General features: G+C 49.3%; 1 long non-coding RNA gene across 1 annotated transcript; it reads left to right on the forward strand.

Moving 5' to 3' along the window:
• The first annotated feature begins 11,122 nt into the window (after positions 1 to 11,122).
• LOC103641116 (uncharacterized) lies at positions 11,123 to 22,421 on the forward strand. The gene is made up of 2 exons (XR_560099.4): positions 11,123 to 11,532; positions 22,255 to 22,421. It is a non-coding gene; the product is annotated as an uncharacterized lncRNA (long non-coding RNA).
• The last annotated feature ends 819 nt before the right edge of the window (positions 22,422 to 23,240 follow it).

The raw sequence follows: 23,240 nt of genomic DNA on the forward strand, positions 1-23,240 counted from the left end.
GGACAAGGCCTTACTACACTCGGCGCGGTACCAGCAGTCCCTGCGACGCTACCACGCCCGAGGGGTCCGGCCCCGAGACCTCCAGGTGGGCGACCTGGTGCTTCGGCTGCGGCAAGACGCCCGAGGGAGGCACAAGCTCACGCCCCCCTGGGAGGGGCCATTCGTCATCGCCAAAGTTCTGAAGCCCGGAACGTACAAGCTGGCCAACAATCAAGGCGAGATCTACGGCAACGCTTGGAACATCCAACAGCTACGTCGCTTCTACCCTTAAGATGTTTTCAAGTTGTTCATATACCTCGCACCCACGCAAAGTTTAGTCATCAAGGAAGGGTCGGCCTCGCCTCGGCGAAGCCCGACCCTCCCTCGGGGGCTAAAAGGGGGGAAACCCCCTCTGCGTTGAAATTTTCCTCGAAAAAAAAGATCTCTTCTGCCAGAATGTCTTTCGTGCTTTTTGACTACTTCGAAAAGCGGATCCTGAAAACGACGGAGTACACGTAAGCAGCCAAGGCTGACCGAGCCGAGGGACTCCTACGCCTCCGGGATACGGATACCTCACTCATCACCTTCTGCGATAAGTAACTCGCGTTCGGATAAAGTGATTCCGCAGACCGAACAAGTCTTTACGTTCGGAAGCGCTTCTGCCGAAGCGGTCCTTCGAGCCTTCTCGACTGAATCGGTGACAGGGCCTCATGGACGGGTGAAAGTGCGCGTAAGCGGCAAGGCCGACCGAGCCGAGGGACTCCCACGCCTCTGGGATACGGATACCTCACTCATCACCTTCCGCGAGAAGCAACTCTCGCTCGCACAAACATCCCTGTTACCGACAAAAAAGTCCGGATACTCGAAATAAGAGGAAAGGAGACGCAGCTTTACAACGCAGCGAGGGTGTGTTTTCTGGCCTCAGCGGCCGCAGAAGGCACACGCTACAAGACAATCTGATCCTGCAGGCTCGGGTCTTCACGCTGGAAGGGGGCTGTAGCACCCTCGGCATCGACGACACCTTCAGCGAGGTCCGACCCAGCCTCGGACGGCGATGCGGTCCAGGGACTTCTCCGGGAATCCGGCCCGAGCAGGCGGCTCGGCCGGTTACCCCAGGGGCCTCGGCTAACCATCTTCCAAGGGCGCCAGCCCGGTCCGAGGCCTCGGCTGACCAACTCCGGCGTCGGTCCCGCTGACGGACAACCCGGCTAGGCTCCGGCCAACCAGGTTTTCATTTTCGAGCCAACTCCGCCTCTGCTCGTGCTGATATCGCTACCCCTGGCCTCGGCTCATCGAAGAGCGGCCAAGGGGTCTCTTTAACTAAGCTAGAGGAGCCTCAGACAACAAGGCCGATCGAGCCAAGGGACTCCTACGCCTCCGAGATACGGATACCTCACTCGTCACCTTGACACGGGGCGACTCATGCTTGGTGAAGCAGTTCAGATAATCAACAGGCGAGTCTTAGTGCTCGAAAATGAGGAAAAAACACGGCTCCGTGCCAAAATTACATACATGTTCAGGCCTCGACAGCCACAATGAACAAATACACTTGCATTCGAAGTGCCATTACAAACGGAACTCCGGTTCCGCCCCCGCGGGTACGAACAACCCCACGAAATCGGGGAACCCACGGAGCGATCGCGAGCCGACGGGCGGCCCGCCTCCGCTCGATCAGGCAACAGCGGCAACCACCCCCGCCCCAGGCGACGAAGCAGCTTCGGCAGCGGCTTCGGGGCAGGTGTTACGACAGGAGGGCTCTCACTCGCAGAGGACGAGAACCAGCCATTCAGGCCGGGAGATGGAGACCCAGGGCTACTGGCGGAGTTGGCAATCTCATCGGTAGAGAAGCCATCTCCGGCTGTCGACGCCTCGAAGCGCGCCGGCAGGCCTTCGCCCTAGTCAGAACCGCCCAGAGCATGGGTGCCGCCCTCACGGTACGCAGCACAACCGTCGTCCGGACGGAGGGCGTAGTGCTGCGCCCTGGCCGAGTGATGGCGGCCCACCTATCCCGGCATGGCTGGAGGAGGTCTCCGCGAAACTGGAGGATGCCATTCTTCCCCAGACACCAGGGGAAGAAAAGGGCAGCCGACCCACGCGGGGGCAGCCCCCCGACTCGCCTCATCCTCCATCTTGGCCTGGATGACGAAAATCCTCGAGGCCAAGGGAGGGGTAGAGGCCGCGGCCCGGCTCGCTTTCCCCCACCCAGGAACTGGTGGTCACCATCTTGGGTGACCACCGGCGGGGGGATACAGCCGGGCTGCATGATGAAAATCCTTGAAGCCGAATGATGGCTGAAAGGTACCAACTCCCACGGAGTTGCGTTCCTCCAACGATGAGGCGAAAAGACGGTGGGTACCCCCCATCCAGGGGCTTGGAAGGTGGAAAGACGCGACGCATAAGGGAGCAAGAAGACATGGTCGCCTTCCGAAAGGGGTCGCCCTCCTTTTAAAGGCAACTCTCCCTACGTGCGCCCCCAACCGTCACGGGCTGAGTCTTCTCCAACACGCTCCAAGGCCCTCCCCTGCGGCGCGGGGGCTGGGTCCCGCATGTCATGCAAACCGACTTGGGGCAGAAGAAGCCAAACCGCCGCGCGTGGCGCACACAACCGCCCAGCGGTTACGAGCGACCCCCCACTTTTGCCCAAACCAACGGGCGGAAGGGGCGGGCAGCCATGCAGGCGGCATGCAACCACGCCAGGTGGACGCGCTTCTCCGACTCCCAACACGCCAGCATGGAGGCCCAGGCCCACGCGTCACGCAACCGGTGCGCCAGATGCTGCATGCAAGCAGCTGCACCGCCACTTGCGCCACCACCACGCCTCTTTGGTTGCGGAACCAATACCGCGACTCGAGGCGGCCCAGTGCACGACCCAGCAGCGCCAGCCTGGCGCGACGGTCAATGCGGCCGAAAGTGGGCCGGCAGTAATGACGGTGGCAGGCGGGCGGGAGCAGCGGTCACGTCGTCGGCCAGACTCACGTCCCGTCTGGGGGCGGCAAGAGAACCCCCTCTCACGGCGTGAAGACAGGGCGCCCGTGATCCGTTCCTCGAACGGCTCGCGCACGCGCAACGGCCGCCCCGCCAACCACTCGCCCCGTCGCATTAACTCCGCGGCAGGACAGGCGGCGTTTCTGGCAGGAGAAGCGGGCGACGCTTCGCCTTCGCCGTAATAACCGCGCCAAAAAAGGTACGCCACGTCGTTCGATTTCGCATCCTTTTCCTTTTTTCCTCTTTCTCAATCTCTTGCAACAGGGACCGGGAAAGGGGGATACCCCGAAAAGGATCCTTCCCTGTGAAGGAACCGGGCTCCGAGCCCCCCCTACTGATCAGAGGTTCGAAGGCTGGCCCTCCGAGGGGTTCAACAGTCGCCTCAGATCACGTGGGCCCTACACCCACTACTGGTCAGAGGTTCGAAGGCCGGCCCCCCGAAGGGCTCCACGGCCGCCTCAGGCTACTCGGGCTCCGCGCCCATTACTGATCAGGGGTTCGAAGGCTGGCCCCCGAAGGGTTCACAGTCGCCTCAGACGCCGAGCGAGGGATGACCAGGGGTACGTTCGATACATAACCAAGGCTCGGGCTGCGCTCCCGAGGTACCCTAGGACATTTCCGAGACCAGTGGGAGCGATCTTGTAACGGAATCCCATCGGAGGGAGGCATCGAGCCCTCGGACCCCGTCGCCAGGGGACCGGGTCCGGCAGATCACCCGCAGGTACTTTTGGGCGTGCCTCTGGGCCCCTAGCCGACCCCCAACGAACGGGGCACGGACGTCCACTCGGATTACCCGCTTGCAGCTCACCGGAGACACCATGTTCGGTGCCCATCGAGGGTAACATGGCGCTCTCCCCCCTCCTCCTTGCGGAAAGGCGACGTAGGGGCGTATGTAAAAAAGCCGAGTCTGTCCCTGATCGCCCTCTCGCCCTGTGCGGAGGCTCGGGGGCTGCTCTCGCAAACCCGGCTCCGGCCGAACCATCAACATACCAGCCCGAGAACTTGGGCCCCGACCGTGCACCCGGGCTACGGCCAGTTCGCATGAGGGAACAACTAGACCAGCCAAAGCATTACGCAAGGCATTAAGACCTCGGGGGAGTGAAACCACTCCTCCGAGGCCTCGGGGGCTACACCCGGCGGGTGCGCTCGCGCGCACCCACCGGAACAAAATGCAACCGAGAAAGGCTGGTCCCCATGCAAAAAAGTGCGACGAAAGCCTCCAAGCGAGTGCTAACACTCCCTTCGAGGCTCGGGGGCTACTGTCGAGGACCATAATTAGGGGTACCCTCAAGACGCCTAATTCTCAGCTGGTAACCCCCATCAGCATAAAGCTGCAGAGGCCTGATGGGTGCGATTAAGTCAGGGATCAGTCCATACGAGCGACTCGATCACGCCTCGCCCGAGCCTAGCCTCGGGCAAGGGCAGCCGACCCCGAGGGATTTCCGTCTCGCCCGAGGCCCCCCTTTAACGGCGGACACATCTCCGGCTCGCCCGAGGCCTTGCCTTCGCTAAGAAGCAACCCTGACTAAATCGCCGCGCCGACCGACCGAGTCGCAGGAGCATTTAACACAAAGGTGGCCTGACACCTTTATCCTGACGCGCGCCCCCCGGCAGAGCCGAAGTGACCGCCGTCACTTCGCCGCTCCACTGACCGGTCTGACAGAAGGACAGCGCCGCCTGCGCCACTCCGACTGCAGTGCCACTTGACAGAGTGAGACTGATAGGCAGTCAGGCCTTGCCAAAGGCGCCATAAGAAACTCCGCTCCGCCCGACCCAGGGCTTGGACCCGGGCTAGGCCCCGGAAGACGGCGAACTCCGCTCCGCCCGACCCAGGGCTCGGACTCGGGCTAGGCCCCGGAAGACGGCGAACTCCGCTCCGCCCGACCCAGGGCTCGGACTCGGGCTAGGCCCCGGAAGACGGCGAACTCCGCTCCGCCCGACCCAGGGCTCGGACTCGGGCTAGGCCCCGGAAGACGGCGAACTCCGCTCCGCCCGACCCAGGGCTCGGACTCGGGCTAGGCCCCGGAAGACGGCGAACTCCGATCCGCCTGACCCAGGGCTCGGACTCGGGCTAAGCCCCGGAAGACGGCGAACTCCGCTCCGCCCGACCCAGGGCTCGGACTCGGGCTCAGCCCCAGAAGACGACGAACTCCGCTCCGCCCGACCCAGGGCTCGAACTCGGGCTCAGCCCCAGAAGACGACGAACTCCGCTTCGCCCGACCTCAGGGCTCGGACTCCGCCCTGGCCTCTGCCGAACGACCTCCGCCTCGCCCGACCCAGGGGCTCGGGCTCGGCCTCGGCCATGGAAGACAGAATCGACCTCGGCTTCGGAGGAGCCTCCACGTCGCCCGACCTAGGGCACAGGCCCGCCACGTCAACAGGAAGCGCCATCATCACCCTACCCCGAGCCGACTCGGGCCGCAGAGAACAAGACCGGTGTCCCATCTGGCTAGCTCCGCCAGATAGGCAATGATGGCGCCCTGCAAGCCCTATGACGACGGCGGCTCTCAGCTCCCTTACGGAAGCAGGGGGACGTCAGCAAGGACTCGACCACTTCGATAGCTGTCCCTCCGCCAAGCTCCGTTGCTCCTCCGACAGCCACGACATCACACCAGAAGGGTGCCAAGATCTCTCCGGCTGCCACATTGGCATGTACTTAGGGCGCTAGCTCTCCCTCCGCTAGACACGTAGCACTCTGCTACATCCCCATTGTACACCTGGATCCTCTCCTTACACCTATAAAAGGAAGGACCAGGGCCTTCTTAGAGAAGGTTGGCCGCGCGGGGACGAGGACGGGACAGGCGCTCTCTTGGGGCCGCTCGCTTCCCTCACCCGCGTGGACGCTTGTAACCCCCTACTGCAAGCGCACCCGACCTGGGCGCGGGACGAACACGAAGGCCGCGGGATTTCCACCTCTCTCACGCCCGTCTCCGGCCACCTTGCCTTCCCCCCTTCGCGCTCGCCCACGCGCTCGACCCATCTGGGCTGGGGCACGCGGCACACTCACTCGTCGGCTTAGGGACCCCCCGGTCTCGAAACGCCGACAAATAATATTAATAAAAAATATATTAGTGCTCAAATTGGGATTTAAGACCAAACTTACCACTTAGAAAATAAAAAGAAACAAATGATATAAAGAATAAGGGAAATACTATATAAATATAAAGAAAATATATATAAACAAATAACTGCACCTGTTCATACTGGTATTTGAATTTGAGTGTCTCATCTAAGCATGAACTTCACAACAAAATTTGAATTCAAATTTGAGATTTAAAAATAAATGGAAAAGAAAACAGAAAAGAAAAGAAAAAGAGACCTAACCTAGTTCGACCGGCTACCTCGCTTTTGGCCCAGGAATCTGTTACCCCGTGAGCTCGGCCCAACTCAGGGGCACGGCGCCGACACGTTGGGCCCACCGGACAGTCGCGTTGTCGCCTGCACTCCCGGTCTCCTCACTGAATTGCGGGCCCGCTCCTCAGCCGGAGCCTTCTGCGCGCGTTGCTCGTATGTCTCACTGGTTAGTGGGTCGGGGTCGTATGCTCCATCGTCGTAACAGCCCGCGAACTTGCCACTGCCGCTTTTGCCGCCTTCTGGGAATCACGCCAACCGACTAGGCTCGGATGGGGTAATAAGTACCCGATCCTCGAGTGCCTCGTGACCTCATTTGCACCAACCTCATAGCGACCCAGCATCGAGAGAACAAACCAGGGAGGAGGAAGAGAGTCAGCGACGTCCGTCGCAGTGTTCTGGGGCCTACGTTGGTGATTGGTGGCCGTGAAGGGGTCGTGGGTGCTCGACATCGTGCACGGTACGTGTGTGCAAAGAATCGCTCTCGGGGATCATTCCGGGTGCCCAGAATTGCTTGCCGGACTGAGAACTCGCTGCTATGCCGCAAGTGGTAGGCAGTAGAGCTCTGCGCCACGCAATCCCTTGGTAAGAAGTCCTCACCAACTCACTAGCACCCTATCTACTTTTGGCACCTCTCGGTTTAGGGATTTCGGCCACCGGGGCAGCTCGGGCTGTTGGCCGGAGATGGCGCCGCCGTGGAAACCGAGCGCCACCGTCGTGCTTCGTCAGTAATTGGGGCGTGTGATCTCAGTCGTCAATCCAATGGTGGATGGCTGAGATTAGACGCTAGGGTACCGGTTCGGATGCGCCCAATTTAAGCCATGTGATCTGAATCGGACGTGCGATGTTGATGTCCGTTACTTTAAACCGGTGATGTTGATCTTTGATCCAGCGATTGAGAAAGGAGGCAGGTGCGGGATCAGCCAGATCTAATCTACGGCCTAGGACTTAGATCGGGCGGCCGAAAACAATCCATCCTGTTTCGGCTGAGTAATTTGTAAAAGAGCCCCTGGCCTTGATGGAAACTAACCTGTCGTCCAACATAGTGAAGAAGTAATTAAAATTAGGGCCCTGAAATTTATGTTTTCACCCCCCGAACTCCCTGGTAATAGTGCGCGTATTCCAGAGAATTAGAAAAATCAGAGAAGTTCATATAGAAAATTATTTTTAATATAAAAATAATTCCAGAATCTTGTTAAATCCCTAGAAAACTCATTTTAGCTCCTTTTTAATCCATTCCAGTTGCAGTAATTTTGTATTAATATTATTTATCACCTGGTAACTTTGTTTTAGCATGAAAAATAGATTAAAATTAATCACTTGATTTATTCTATACTAAACAGTTAATAACTTTGGAAAATCATACTCCTTAACCGTAACTCCAAATTTAGTGATTCTCGAACCTACGATCTCGTTACGACGTGTAGAATACAATCATGCATTCTGTTCTGCTGTTTGGTGTGATGTTAATTTTTCTATGCTATGCTTGTTTGTATTGTTGCGAATAGACGAGCAAGCCACTGAGGACCCAGGTGTTCAGCAGGAGGAAATTGTTGGGCAGGAGCTCGTTGAAGGCAAGTTGTGCCCTTGATCACTTCTATTTACCCAATAATGTTCCTATTAATCATTATGATCTACCTAGGTTAATTTTGATGGGACCCAATAGGTCACCCTAGTTTGACTATCTTTATACCTTGTTTACCACTGAACTTTTGGGTAGTACCTGCTATTGCTTTATGTGGTTTTGGGTATTAAGATACACATTATTCATGATCATGCTTTTATTATCAATTTGTTTTTTACTATTCATGATAAGATTATATTGTTAATTAGAACATGGAGAACCACCAGGGAAAACAGTGCTACCACAAGGGTGGTATGGGACGCCCTTGGCTGACTAATTAGGAAAGCTAGTGGATGACTACCTTACCTGAAAGGGGCAAGAGCAGTAGGGGAGTGGTCGGTGTAGGGAGGTTCTTGGGATGATTTTGCTGCGATGGCGGTCAGACGGGGGATCCCTGCATTGCGCTTCCTATAAACTATAGCGGGTTTTCTGAAGTTAGTGGAACTTTGTAAAGGCCTCATAGTGTTACCCTACCTCGCTTCGTTGGTAGACGTGTATGGGATTCATGACCCCTTGGCAGATGGGTAACATGACTTATGGGTAAAGATGCGCAACCTCAGCAGAGTGTAAAACTGGTATATCAGCCGTGCTCACGGTCATGAGCGGCTCAGACCCTCATATGAGTAACTTATGGAATTAAATTCAATTTGTCATTTGCATCGCATTGTGGTTTATTATTAATTTGATCTATTATTACTCTGGTTTGATATTTACTTACATTTAGTAACTGCTAATAAAATTTGACCAACTTATTATAAGCAATGCTCAACTTTAACCATTATTTATTGATCAGCCTTACACTTCACATGAAATCCCACCTTAGTGAGTTCATGCACATTATTCCCCACAACTTGTTGAGCTATGATCTTTTGTGAGCTCACCCTTGCGATATACAAACCCCCCACAGGAGAAGAACAGGTGGTCTAGGAGGAGCCCTACAATGAGGAGTATGAGTTTATCTAGGTGGCGTCTCCCAGTCAGCTTGATGGCGCCAAGGAATAATTATTTAGTTTGCTTTATTCTTCTCAATTATTTTTGTAAGACTTCCGCTATGTAATAATGATACTTGTGACATTTATCTCTATACACTTTGTCATTATATGTGGTGTTCTTCTTTGGCGCACATATGAGACGCACCCGGCTTTATCCCTTAAATCTAGGTGTGACATGTTTAACCACCTAAAACTTTAGAATATTATATCTTTTTAACCATAACTCCGATTTTAGCCATTCTCGAACCTGCGCTCTCGTAGTATCGCATAGAATATTTTTGTGCGGTTTGTTCTTATGTTTGGTATGATGTTAATTTTGACTATACCATGTTTGTTTGTATTGCTACAATTAGCAGCGAAGTTACGAGTCACTTGGAGACCAAGTTGGTTCCTCGAAATTCAAGTAATAGGCAAGTTGTGACCTTGGTCACTCTTCTTGACCTAATAATGCTCCCGTTAATCACTTTGACATGCTCAGGTTAATTTGATGGGACCTAATAAGTTTCCGTATATTTGTTTATCACACTCCTTGTTTACCACTGAACTCTTGGGTAGTTTTGCTATTGCTCTACCTGGTTTTGGGATTAATGTTACATTACGATCATGTTCCATTTATGCTGTTGTTTAATTATTGTTCATGACAAGATCATTGTGTTAATTGGAACATGGAGCTTAACTTGAGATATTCGTGCTACCACAAGGGTGGATGGGACGCCCCTGGCTGATTAATTACAAAAGCTAGTGGAGGACTACCTTACCCAAAAGGGGCAAGGGTGGTAGAGGAGCTGCGTATAGTGTGGTTCTCGGGTCGATCATGCTGCGATGGCTTTTTAGACGAGGGATTCCTATATTGCCCTTCTAAGAAACCGTAGCTGGTTTTCTGATGCTAATGTAACTTTGTAAAGGCCTCGTAGTGGATCCCTAGCCATTCACCTCGGAAGTGTCTAATGGCCTTGCACATCCTGGTTGGACGGGATACACGACTTGTGCGTAAAGGGCGCGACCTCTACAGAGTGTGAAACTAGTATATCAGCCGTGCTCACGGTCAAGAGCGACTTAGGACTCTCACATGAATAATTTATGGAACTAAACTTAATATGTCATATGCATTGCATTGTGGGTGTTATTATTAATCTTGATCTCTTATTTATTTGGGTTGTTATCTACTTATACTTAGTAACTGCTAATAAAATTTTGACCAACTCTAAAAGCAATTCTCGGCTTTAACCATCTCCTTTGGTAAGCCTTACACTTCACATGAGCTCCCATCTTTAGTGAAGTTCATGCACATTATTCCCCACAACTTGTTGAGCGATGAACGTATGCGAGCTCACCCTTGTTTTACTCACATCCCCTAGGTCAAGAACAGGTACCACAGGATGAGGCGCATGAAGGATGCTGTGATGAGTTTGTGAGTGGTCTAGGTCGTCGTCTCCTCGTCAACTTTGGTTGCTGGATCGTTGACTTCGTATGATGTAATTATTTAACTATTTTGTATAGAACTCTATTATATATTAATGACGTGACATGTGTTTCTGTACCATGAGTCATCATATGTGTGAGGCTTGATCCCAGCACACATTTGATTATTCGCGCCCGGGTTTGGTTCTCCTAAAACCCGGGTGTGACAGAGGTAGAGGATGCTTTCACTATAGAGAGCAAGGCCACTGGGCAATACATTGCTCGAAGGAGATGACACAGCAACAGTTAGGTCATGCTGAAATTTTTGATTGAGCATTTCTTAAATAGAAAAACATTTCTTGTTAAATAGAAAATGGGATAACAATTTTTTGTGAATACTAATTTTATATTGCAAAACATTCCTTGTTAAATAGAAAATGGGATAATAATTTTTTGCCTTGCATCTCATGCTGAAATTTTTGATTGAGCATTTCTTAATTTGGAAACTCAAACTTGAATTTAATTTGAAACACAAACTTGATTTGAAATGAGAATTAGAAAAGAAATAAGATAAATAAAAGAAAACTAAAAAAACGGGCAAACCGGTTCTTGGGCTGATTTCCGTCCATTCCGGCCCATGTGCCAATTCCCGCAGCACTGCCATTGCACCAACATGTGGGCCCCACCTGGCAGACACTCTGCCTCATCATACTTCTCCTTCCCTCACTGATACCCGGGCCCGCTCGCCAGCTGACTCCTTTACCACGTGAGGACCCGCGCATCTCTCTACTCGTGGGCCCCGTTATAGTACCCATCTCTCCCCGTCGGTGGACGAACAACAACTCCGGCATGCAGGGATGGTGGTTGCACCCGATTCGGCCACACCACCGGGTACTTGAACCCGCGTCCCTCGCCTCTCGCCATACCTTGCAACCTTCCTTGAGTTCTCCTATGCTTCGTGTGTGTTTCACCGGTGTGAGGGGAGAGATTGGTGAGCGATCCGCCGCCATAAAGGCTCTGATTCACCGTCGTTGCGGCGTCCGGTTTGGGCCGGAGATCTTCGTCCGGTTCCAGGGGCCTATTCCATGGCGTCGCGAGGGTGCATGTGACGATAGGGATGCTGGGATTGCTCGTCGGTGTCAAGAACCCTCGCGGAGCCGCCAAACCCCGTCGTCGGCCCTCAGCACCGATCTATCACCGGTATAGTACCCCTAACCTAACTCCACGTGATATCCTCTTCGTGCAGCAACTCTTGGGTTGAAGTTTGGGCGGTTGTGTATGGTAGTGGTAGCACCTGGCTATGGCGCCGCCGTGTGGTGCGCACACACCGCCGTTCTGGGTTGCCAGAGGTGGGTGATGGGTCAGCTGCTGTAGATTTGGGTTGGACGACTGGGATTGAACCGTGGGTATACCCCCCTTCGGCACTTTAAATCTTGGCTGTAAGTCGTCCATCCGAGGGCTGGGAGTGGGCACTGGCATGGTTGGATCTCGGCCATTGACTTTGGATCCAACGGTATGGTAACTCCGATTTGATCCATTCAAATTGTGTTAGCTTCGTAATAATGTTGCCTACGTCTTTGTAACATTACTTTATCAAATAACATGAGTTCATAAATAAATATTCATTTAACCTATGCTCAATGGAATTAAACCTTCTAAACAAAGTTAATATATCCATAATAATATTGTGACTAAAATATAACCTCTAGTCGAGTTATAAACTAGATTAAAGATAAATTAGTTATTTATTTGTCATAACCTTTCTGGCTTATATTAATTAATAAAGAATAAAAGATTTACCGTTTAACCACCTAAAACTTTAGAATATTATATCTTTTTATCTGTAACTCTGATTTTAGTCGTTCTCGAACCTGCGCTCTTGTAGTATCGCGTAGAATATTTTTATGCGGTTTGTTCATATGTTTGGTGTGATGTTAAATTTGCATATACCATGTTTGTTTGTATTGCTACGACTAGCAGTGAGGTTACGAGTCACTTGAAGACCATGTTGGTACCTGGAAATTTGAGTTACAGGCAAGTTGTGCCCTTGATCACTCTTCTTTACCTAATAATGCTCATGGTAATCACTGTGACATGCTCAGGTTAATTTGATGGGACCTAAAAGGTTTCCCTAGATTTGTTTATCCCTCACCTTATTTACCACTGAACTCTTGGGTAGTTTTTCTATTGCTATACCTGGTTTTGGGATTAATGTTACATTATGATCATGTTCCAGTTATGTTGTTGTTCAATTATTGTTCATGACAAGATCATTGTGTTAATTGGAACATGGAGCTTAACTTGAGATATCCGTGCTACCACAAGGGTGGAATGGGTCGCCCTTGGCTGACTAATTAGGAAAGCTAGTGGAGGACTACCTTACCCGAAAGGGGCAAGGGTGGTAGAGGAGCTGCGTATAGGGAGGTTCTCGGATCGATCATGCTGCGATGGCTTTTCGGACGAGGGATTCTTATATTGCCCTTCTTAGAAACCGTAGCAGGTTTTCTGAAGCTATTGGAACTTTGTAAAGGCCTCGTAGTGGATCCCTTGCCATTCACCTCGGAAGTGTCTAAGGGCCTTGCAAACCCTGGCTGAACGGGATACACGACTTGTGGGTAAAGGGCGCTGAGAGCACCTAGAGGGGGGGGGGTGAATAGGTGATCCTGTAAAAACTTGAGACTTAATGCCACAAAACTTGATTAGGAGTTAGCACAATAAAGCCAAGTGGCTAGAGAGGAGTTGTTGCAAAACACAATAACCACAAGGAGATCAACACAGAGAGGCACAGTGGTTTATCCCGTGGTTCGGCCAAGTCCAACACTTGCCTACTCCACATTGTGGCGTACCAACGGACGTGGGTTGCACTCAACCCCTCTCAAGCGGTCCAAAGACTCACTTGAATACCACGGTGTTTTGCTTTGTTTCACTATATCCCGCTTGCGAGGAATCTCCACAACTTGGAGCCTCTCGCCCTTACAATTTGATTAACACAAAGAATCACGGAAATAAGGATGGGATGAGCAACACACACAAGACACAAAATTAGAGCAACAATATGCACACAAGTCACAACTTGAGCTCTCAACACAACTCAAAGAGTTCTCTACTCAAATGGAGCTCTAGTTGCTATCACAAAGAATCGAATGCGCAGAAATGAGGTCTTGGTGCTTAGGAATGCTCAAGGGATGCTTGGTACACTCCTCCATGCGCCTAGGGGTCCCTTTTATAGCCCCAAGGCAGCTAGGAGCCGTTGAGAGCATTCCAGGAAGGCAATTCTTGCCTTCTGTCGCCTGGCGCACCGGACAGTCCGGTGGACCACCGGACACTGTCCGGTGCGGATTTCTTTCCTGTTTTGGCGCAGTCGACCGTTGGAGATTTGGAGCCGTTAGCGCACCGGACACTGTCCGGTGCAAACCGGACACTGTCCGATGCACACCGGACAGTCCGGTGCCCCCTTCAGACCGTTGGCCCGGCCACGCGTCACGCGCGGATTGCACGGCCGACCGTTGGCTCACCGGACAGTCCGGTGCACACCGGACAGTCTGGTGAATTTTAGTCGTACGCCGCCGACGAATTCCCGAGAGCGGCCTTTTCACCAAAGCCAGCCTGGCGCACCGGACAGTCCGGTGCTCCGAGACTAAATTGTCTTTGGCTGAACAAAGCCATCTCTTTTCCAAATTGATTTCTCCTGTTTCCAGTACTTAGACACAATACATTAGTCCTTAAAACAAAGTACTAAGACTTAGAAACATACCTTTATGTTGATTTTCACTTTGTCCATCATTTGGCATAGATTAGCACATGACCACTTGTGTTGGCACTCAATCACCAAAATACTTAGAAATGGCCCAAGGGCACATTTCCCTTTCAATCTCCCCCTTTTTGGTGATTTATGCCAACACAACAAAAGCAATACAAAGATGTGCAACATCAATGCAAATAAGAACACAAATTTGTTAATTTGGCATATTTGGATCATTCTTTGCCACCACTTGGTTTGTTTTTGCAAACTAAACTCAATTTCCTATCTCTAAGTCAAATTCATTTGTTGAAGCATAGAGAAAGGTATTCCAAGAGAAATTGATCACTGATTCAAAAACTCCCCCTATTTCCCATAATCAAACATTCTCCCCACAAGAGACCAACTTTTGACAAAAAGAGACATTTAGAATTTTGACAAATCAAAAGTCCTAACTCTACTATTTTTCACAATTCTCAAGTGGTAGCTGATCCATTTGTTGCTTTGGCCTTATTTTCTCCCCCGTTGGCATCAAGCACCAAAACGGGATCAATCTTGGCCCTTAAACCCCATTGCCTCACCAAAATTGTCAATTAAGAGCAAAAGGCAATAAGAGACATGGAGATGAACTTGGAGTAAGTTACCCTCTTATCGGAGTGCAGTGGAAGTCTTTCATGGTCCAAGTCCACCTTTCCCTTTCAATCCTCCTTTGAGACTAATTTAAGAACACTCAACCACCTGGTTAGTCCCAAAGAGTCAAGTTGTAGCACATCTCCCCCTAAATATGTGCATCACTTGCAAATGGACTTGTGAGGTCTGGGGAGTGCTTGTACAACTTGAGCACCATAAATAAACAACAAAATGCATAAGGATCATGATCAAGGCATAATACACATGTATGCTACAAATCAATCCAAGTTCCACGAATCTAAGACATTTAGCTCACTACGCAGCCTGCAAAAGGTCTTCTCATCTAAAGGCTTGGTAAAGATATCGGCTAGCTGGTTCTCGGTGCTAACATAAAACACTTTGATATCTCCCATTTGCTGGTGGTCTCTCAAAAAGTGATGCTGGATGTCTATGTGCTTTATGCGGCTGTGTTCAACAGGATTATCCGCCATGCGGATAGCACTCTCATTGTCACATAGGAGTGGGACTTCGCTCAGATTGTAGCCAAAGTCCCGGAGGGTTTGCCTCATCCAAAGTAGTTGTGCGCAACACTGTCCTGCGGCAACGTACTCGGCCTCAGCGGTGGATAGGGCAACGGAGGTTTGTTTCTTAAAACTCCACGACACCAGGGACCTTCCTAGGAATTGGCACGTCCCTGATGTACTCTTCCTATCGACCTTACATCCAGCATAATCGGAGTCTGAATATCCAATTAAGTCAAAGGTAGACCCCTTAGGATACTAGATCCTGAAGCAGGGCGTAGCGACTAAATATCTAAGAATTCGCTTCACAGCCACTAAGTGACACTCCTTTGGATCGGATTGAAATCTAGCACACATGCATACACTAAGCATAATATCCGGTCTACTAGCACATAAATAAAGCAAGGAACCTATCATGGACCGGTATGCTTTTTGATCAACGGACTTACCTCTTTTGTTGAGGTCGACATGTCCGTCAGTTCCCATTGGAGTCTTTGCGGGCTTGGCGTCCTTCATCCCAAACCGCTTGAGCAAGTCTTGCGTATACTTCGTTTGGGAGATGAAAGTGCTGTCCTTGAGTTGCTTCACTTGGAACCCAAGGAAGTAGTTCAACTCGCCCATCATCGACATCTCGAATTTCTGCGTCATCACCCTGCTAAACTCTTCACAAGACTTTTGGTTAGTAGAACCAAATATTATGTCATCAACATAAATTTGGCACACAAATAAGTCACCATCACAAGTCTTAGTGAATAAAGTTGGATCGGCTTTCCCAACCTTGAAAGCATTAGCAATTAAGAAGTCTCTAAGGCATTCATACCATGCTCTTGGGGCTTGCTTAAGTCCATAGAGCGCCTCAGAGAGCTTACACACGTGGTTGGGGTACCGTTCATCCTCAAAGCCAGGGGGTTGCTCCACGTACACCTCCTCCTTGATTGGCCCGTTGAGGAAAGCGCTCTTAACATCCATTTGGTACAACCTGAAAGAATGGTGAGCAGCATAGGATAACAAAATACGAATCGACTCTAGCCTAGCCACAAGAGCAAAAGTCTCCTCAAAGTCCAAACCTGCGACTTGGGCATAACCTTTTGCCACAAGTCGAGCCTTGTTCCTCGTCACCACCCCGTGCTCGTCCTGCTTGTTGCGGAACACCCATTTGGTTCCCACAACATTTTGCTTGGGACGCGGCACCAGTGTCCAAACTTCATTACGCTTGAAGTTGTTGAGCTCTTCCTGCATGGCCAACACCCAGTCCGGATCTAGCAAGGCCTCTTCTACCCTGAAAGGCTCAATAGAAGAGACAAAAGAGTAATGCTCACAAAAATTAACTAATCTAGAGCGAGTGGTTACTCCCTTGCTAATGTCACCCAAAATCTGGTCGACGGGATGGTTCTTTTGAATCATCGCTCGAACTTGAGTTGGAGGGGCCTGTGGTGCTTCTTCCTCTTCAACTTGGACATCTTGTGCTCCCCTTTGATCACATGCCTCTTCTTGATGAACCTGTTCATCATCTTGAGTTGGGGGTTGCACCATTGTTGAAGAAGAAGGTTGATCTTGCTCTTGGTGTTCCTGTGGTCGCACATCTCCAATCGCCATGGTGCGAATTGCGGCCGTTGGAACGTCTTCTTCATCTACATCATCAAGATCAACAACTTGCTCTCTTGGAGAGCCATTAGTCTCATCAAATACAACGTCGCTAGAGACTTCAACCAAACCCGATGATTTGTTGAAGACCCTATACGCCTTTGTATTTGAGTCATAGCCTAACAAAAACCCTTCTACAGCTTTGGGAGCAAACTTAGAATTCCTACCTTTCTTCACTAGAATGTAGCATTTACTCCCAAATACACGAAAGTACGAAACGTTGGGTTTGTTACCGGTTAGAAGCTCATATGAAGTCTTCTTGAGGAGGCGATGAAGGTAGACCCGGTTTATGGCGTGGCAAGCCGTGTTCACGGCTTCCGACCAAAACCGCTCGGGGGTCTTGAACTCTCCAAGCATCTTCCTTGCCATGTCAATGAGAGTCCTGTTCTTCCTCTCTACTACACCATTTTGTTGTGGTGTGTAGGGAGCGGAGAACTCGTTCTTGATTCCTTCCTCCTCAAGATACTCCTCCACTTGAAGGTTCTTGAACTCGGACCCGTTGTCGCTCCTTATCTTCTTCACCTTGAGCTCAAACTCATTTTGAGCTCTCTTTAGGAAGCGCTTGAGGGTCCCTTGGGTTTCAGATTTATCCTGCAAAAAGAATACCCAAGTGAAGTGGGAAAAATCATCAACAATTACTAAACCATACTTACTTCCTCCTATGCTTAGATAGGCGACGGGTCCAAAGAGGTCCATATGAAGCAACTCCAAAGGTCTTGATGTGGTCATCACATTTTTGGTATGATGAGAGCTTCCCACCTGTTTACCTGCTTGACAAGCTGCACAAGGTCTATCTTTTTCAAGGTTACATTTGTTAGACCTATTACATGTTCTCCCTTTAGAAGTTTGTGAAGGTTCTTCATCCCCACATGTGCTAAACGACGATGCCACAGCCAGCCCATGCTAGTCTTAGCAATTAAGCATGCATCTAGACTGGCCTCCTCTTTAGCAAAATCAACTAAGTAGAGTTTGTCGTCTAATACACCCTTAAAAGCTAATGAACCATCACTCCTTCTAAAGACAGACACATCTACATTTGTGAATAAGCAATTATATCCCATATTACATAATTGACTAACGAACAACAAATTATATCCAAGCGATTCAACTAAAAACACATTAGAGATAGAATGCTCGGAAGAAATTGCTATTTTTCCTAGTCCTTTAACCTTGCCTTGATTCCCGTCACCGAATATGATTGAGTCTTTGGAATCTTTGTTCTTGACGTAGGAGGTGAACATCTTCTTCTCCCCCGTCATGTGGTTTGTGCATCCGCTGTCGATAATCCAGCTTGATCCCCCTGATGCATAAACCTGCAAGGCAAATTAGGCTTGGGTCTTAGGTACCCAACTCTTGTTGGGTCCTACAAGGTTAGTGACAATAGTCTTAGGAACCCAAATGCAAGGTTTGTCTCCCTTGCATTTTGCCCCTAATTTTCTAGCAACCACTTTCTTATCCTTTCTACAAATAGCAAAGGAAGCATTGCAAGCATGGTAAATTGTAGAATGTTCATTACTTACTTTCCTAGGTACATGAACAACATTTCTTCTAGACATAACATTTTTCTTAGCCAAATTTCTATCATGCATAATGGAAGAACTTGAAGCAAACATGGCATTTGAATCATAAGCATTACAACTCCTATTATAATGAGCATTTCTAGAATATCTCTTATCACCATAAATGAAAGCATGATTCTTTTGACTACTATTAGTTATAGGAGCCTTCCCTTTCTCCTTGGCGGAGATGGGAGCCTTATGACTTGTTAAGTTCTTGGCTTCCCTCTTAAAGCCAAGTCCATCCTTAATTGAGGGGTGTCTACCAATCGTGTAGGCATCCCTTGCAAATTTTAGTTTATCAAATTCACTTTTGCTAGTCTTAAGTTGAGCATTAAGACTAGCCACTTTGTCCTTCAATTTAGAAATGGAGACTAGGTGTTCACTACAAGCATCAACATTAAAATCTTTACACCTATTGCAAACCACAACATGTTCTACACAAGAGTTAGATCTATTTGCTACTTCTAGTTTAGCATTTAAATCATCATTAACACTTTTTAAACTAGAAATGGTCTCATGGCAAGTAGATAGTTCACAAGAAAGCATTTCATTCCTTTTAACTTCTAAAGCAAGAGATTTTTGTGCCTCTACAAATTTATCATGTTCTTCATACAAAAGATCCTCTTGCTTTTCTAACAATCTATTCTTATCATTCAAAGCATCAATCAATTCATTGATCTTGTCGATTTTAGTTCTATCTAAGCCCTTGAACAAACTAGCATAGTCTATTTCATCATCGCTAGATTCATCATCACTAGAAGAGGCATAAGTAATAGCATTTCGAGTACTTACCTTCTTCTCCTTTGCCATGAGGCAGGTGTGATGCTCGTTGGGGAAGAGAGTCGATTTGTTGAAGGCGGTGGTGGCGAGTCCTTCGTCGTCAGAGTCGGACGAAGAGCAATCCGAATCCCACTCCTTTCTAAGGTGTGCCTCGCCTTTAGCCTTCTTGTAAACCTTCTTGTTCTCTCTTTTCCCATTCTTTCCTTGTTCCTGGTCACTATCATTATCGGGACAGTTAGCAATAAAGTGACCAATCTTACCACACTTGAAGCAGGAGCGCTTTCCCTTCGTCTTGCTCTTTTTGGGATGCTCCTTGCGACCCTTTAGCGTTGTCTTGAAGCGCTTGATGATGAGGGCCATTTCTTCCTCATTGAGCCCCGCTGCCTAAACTTGTGCCACCTTGCTAGGTAGCGTCTCCTTGCTATTTGTTGCCTTGAGTGCAATGGCTTGAGGCTCATGAATTGGACCATTCAATGCCTCATCGACGTATCTTGCCTCCTTGATCATCATCCGCCCGCTTACGAACTTTCCAAGTATTTCTTCGGGTGACATCTTGGTGTACCTAGGATTTTCACGAATATTGTTTACAAGATGTGGATCAAGGACAGTGAAAGACCTTAGCATTAGGCGGACGATGTCGTGGTCCGTCCATCGCGTGCTTCCATAGCTCCTTATTTTGTTGACGAGGGTCTTGAGCCTGTTGTATGTTTGGGTTGGCTCCTCCCCCCTGATCATTGCGAACCTTCCTAGTTCACCTTCCACCAACTCCATCTTGGTGAGCATGGTGACATCGTTCCCCTCATGTGAGATCTTGAGGGTGTCCCAAATCTGCTTGGCGTTGTTCAAGCCGCTCACCTTATGGTACTCATCCCTGCACAATGAGGCTAACAACACAGTAGTAGCTTGTGCATTTTTATGAATATGTTCATTGATGAACATGGGACTATCCGTACTATCAAAGTGCATTCCATTTTCTACTATCTCCCATATACTTGGATGGAGGGAGAACAAGTGGCTACGCATTTTGTGACTCCAAAATCTGTAGTCCTCTCCATCAAAGTGAGGAGGTTTACCGAGGGGAATGGAAAGCAAATGAGCATTGGAATTTTGCGGAATACGAGAATAATCAAAGAAAAAGTTTGAATTAACCGTCTTCCTTTTCTCGTAGTCGTTGTCGTCGTGGTCCTTTTGGGAAGAAGAAGACTCGTCGTTGTCGTCGTAGTAGACGATCTTCCTGATACGCCTCTTCTTCTTCCCGTCCTTCTTCTTATGACTTGAGCCTGAGTCAGTGGGCTTGTCGTCTTTCGGCTCATTGATGAAGGACTCCTTCTCCTTGTCATTGATCACTATCCCCTTTCCCTTAGGATCCATCCCTTCGGGAGATTAGTCCCTTTCTTGAAGAGAACGGCTCTGATACCAATTGAGAGCACCTAGAGGGGGGTGAATAGGTGATCCTGTAAAAACTTGAGACTTAATGCCACAAAACTTGATTAGGAGTTAGCACAATAAAGCCAAGTGGCTAGAGAGGAGTTCTTGCAAAACACAATAACCACAAGGAGATCAACACAGAGAGGCACAGTGGTTTATCCCGTGGTTCGGCCAAGTCCAACACTTGCCTACTCCACGTTGTGGCGTCCCAACGGACGAGGGTTGCACTCAACCCCTCTCAAGCGGTCCAAAGACTCACTTGAATACCACGGTGTTTTGCTTTGTTTCACTATATCTCGCTTGCGAGGAATCTCCATAACTTGGAGCCTCTCGCCCTTACAATTTGATTAACACAAAGAATCACGGAAGTAAGGATGGGATGAGCAACACACACAAGACACAAAATCAGAGCAACAATACGCACATAAGTCACAACTTGAGCTCTCAACACAACTCAAAGAGTTCTCTACTCAAATGGAGCTCTAGTTGCTATCACAAAGAATCGAATGCGCGGAAATGAGGTCTTGGTGCTTAGGAATGCTCAAGGGATGCTTGGTATACTCCTCCATGCGCCTAGGGGTCCCTTTTATAGCCCCAAGGCAGCTAGGAGCCGTTGAGAGCATTCTAGGAAGGCAATTCTTGCCTTCTGTCGCCTGGCGCACCGGACAGTCCGGTGCACCACCGGACACTGTCCGGTGCGGATTTCTTTCCTGTTTTGGCGCAGCCGACCGTTGGAGATTTGGAGCCGTTGGCGCACTGGACACTGTCCAGTGCACACCGGACAGTCCAGTGCCCCCTTCAGACCGTTGGCCCGGCCACGCGTCACGCGCGGATTGCGCGGCCGACCGTTGGCTCGGCCGACCGTTGGCTCACCGGATAGTCCGGTGCACACCGGACAGTCCGGTGAATTTTAGCCGTACGCCGCCGACGAATTCCCGAGAGAGGCCTTTTCACCAGAGCCAGCCTGGCGCACCGGACACTGTCCGGTGCACCACCGGATAGTCCGGTGCTCCCAGACTGAACTGTCTTTGGCTGAACAAAGCCATCTCTTTTCCAAATTGATTTCTCCTGTTTCCAGTACTTAGACACAATACATTAGTCCTTAAAACAAAGTACTAAGACTTAGAAACATACCTTTATGTTGATTTTCACTTTGTCCATCATTTGGCATAGATTAACACATGACCACTTGTGTTGGCACTCAATCACCAAAATACTTAGAAATGGCCCAAGGGCACATTTCCCTTTCAGGCGCAACCTCTGTAGAGTGTAAAACTGACATATCAGCCATGCTCACGGTCAAGAGCGACTCAGGACTCTCGCATGATTAATTTATGGAACTAAACTAAACCTGTCATATGCATTGCATTGTGGGTGTTATTATTAATCTTGATCTCTTATTTATTTGGGTTGGTATCTACTTATACTTAGTAACTGCTAATAAAATTTTGACCAACTCTAAAAGCAATGCTCAGCTTTAACCATCTCCTTTGGTAAGCCTTACACTTCACATGAGCTCCCACCTTTGGTGAGTTCATGCGCATTATTCCCACAACTTGTTGAGCGATGAATGTATGTGAGGTCACCCTTGCTGTACTCACATCCCCTAGGTCATGAACAGGTACCACAGGATGAGGCGCATGAAGGATGTTGTGATGAGTTCGTGAGTGGTCTAGGCCGTCGTCTCCCAGTCACCTTTGGTTGATGGATCGTTGACTTCGTATGATGTAATTATTTAACTATTTTGTATAGAACTCTGTTATATATTAATGATATGACATTCGTTTCTGTACCATGAGTCATCATATGTGTGAGACTTGATCCCAGCACACATTTGATTATTCGCGCCCGGGTTTGGTGCCCCTAAAACTCGGGTGTGACAGAGGCAGAGGATGCTTTCATTATAGAGAGCAAGGCCACTGGACAATACATTGCCCGAATGAGATGACACAGCAACAGTTAGCTCCCAACACCGTAGCAAGACAAGGTTGACCCCAACAAGCAGTAGGCAATTGTGGTCGGGCATACCACCGTGGAAAGGTGAATCACTTGGAGGCTAAAGCAATTTAGGACACACCGAACGTGGTAGTAGGTATGTTCTTAGTTGAATCTTGTCCAGCAAGTGTGCTATTTGTTACTGGTGCAACACATTTATTTATCGCTACAAAATGGGTAGAAACATATAACCTTCCAACAAGACCCATGACAACCCCAATGCGAATTAATTCAGTTGGTGAGAAAGTCTAGATAGATAAGATATGTTTGAATGTAGGGGTGGAAATAAGAGGGATAGAGTTCCCCGCTAACTTAATAGTGATGGGTACGTATGAGCTAGATGTCATCCTTGGGATGAATTGGCTAAGGAAGTATCGAGCGAGTGTCAGTTGTGATAAGAGGACCATGAATTTGGTTTCCCCATCCGGTTAAGTAGTGACCAAATTAAGCATGCATGAGTCCGAAAAAGGAGATTCCACCAGATGACCATTGACAGCAAGGAGGCCAACCCATTTGAGGCCATTAAGGTCATGTTAGAGTTTCTGGATGTGTGCACTAAGGAGCTATCGGGCATGCCACCCAAGCGGAAGGTTGAGTTCGCTATAGAACTTG

Source organism: Zea mays, chromosome 10 (genome assembly GCF_902167145.1).
Source record: "Zea mays cultivar B73 chromosome 10, Zm-B73-REFERENCE-NAM-5.0, whole genome shotgun sequence".
NCBI lineage: Eukaryota > Viridiplantae > Streptophyta > Magnoliopsida > Poales > Poaceae > Zea > Zea mays.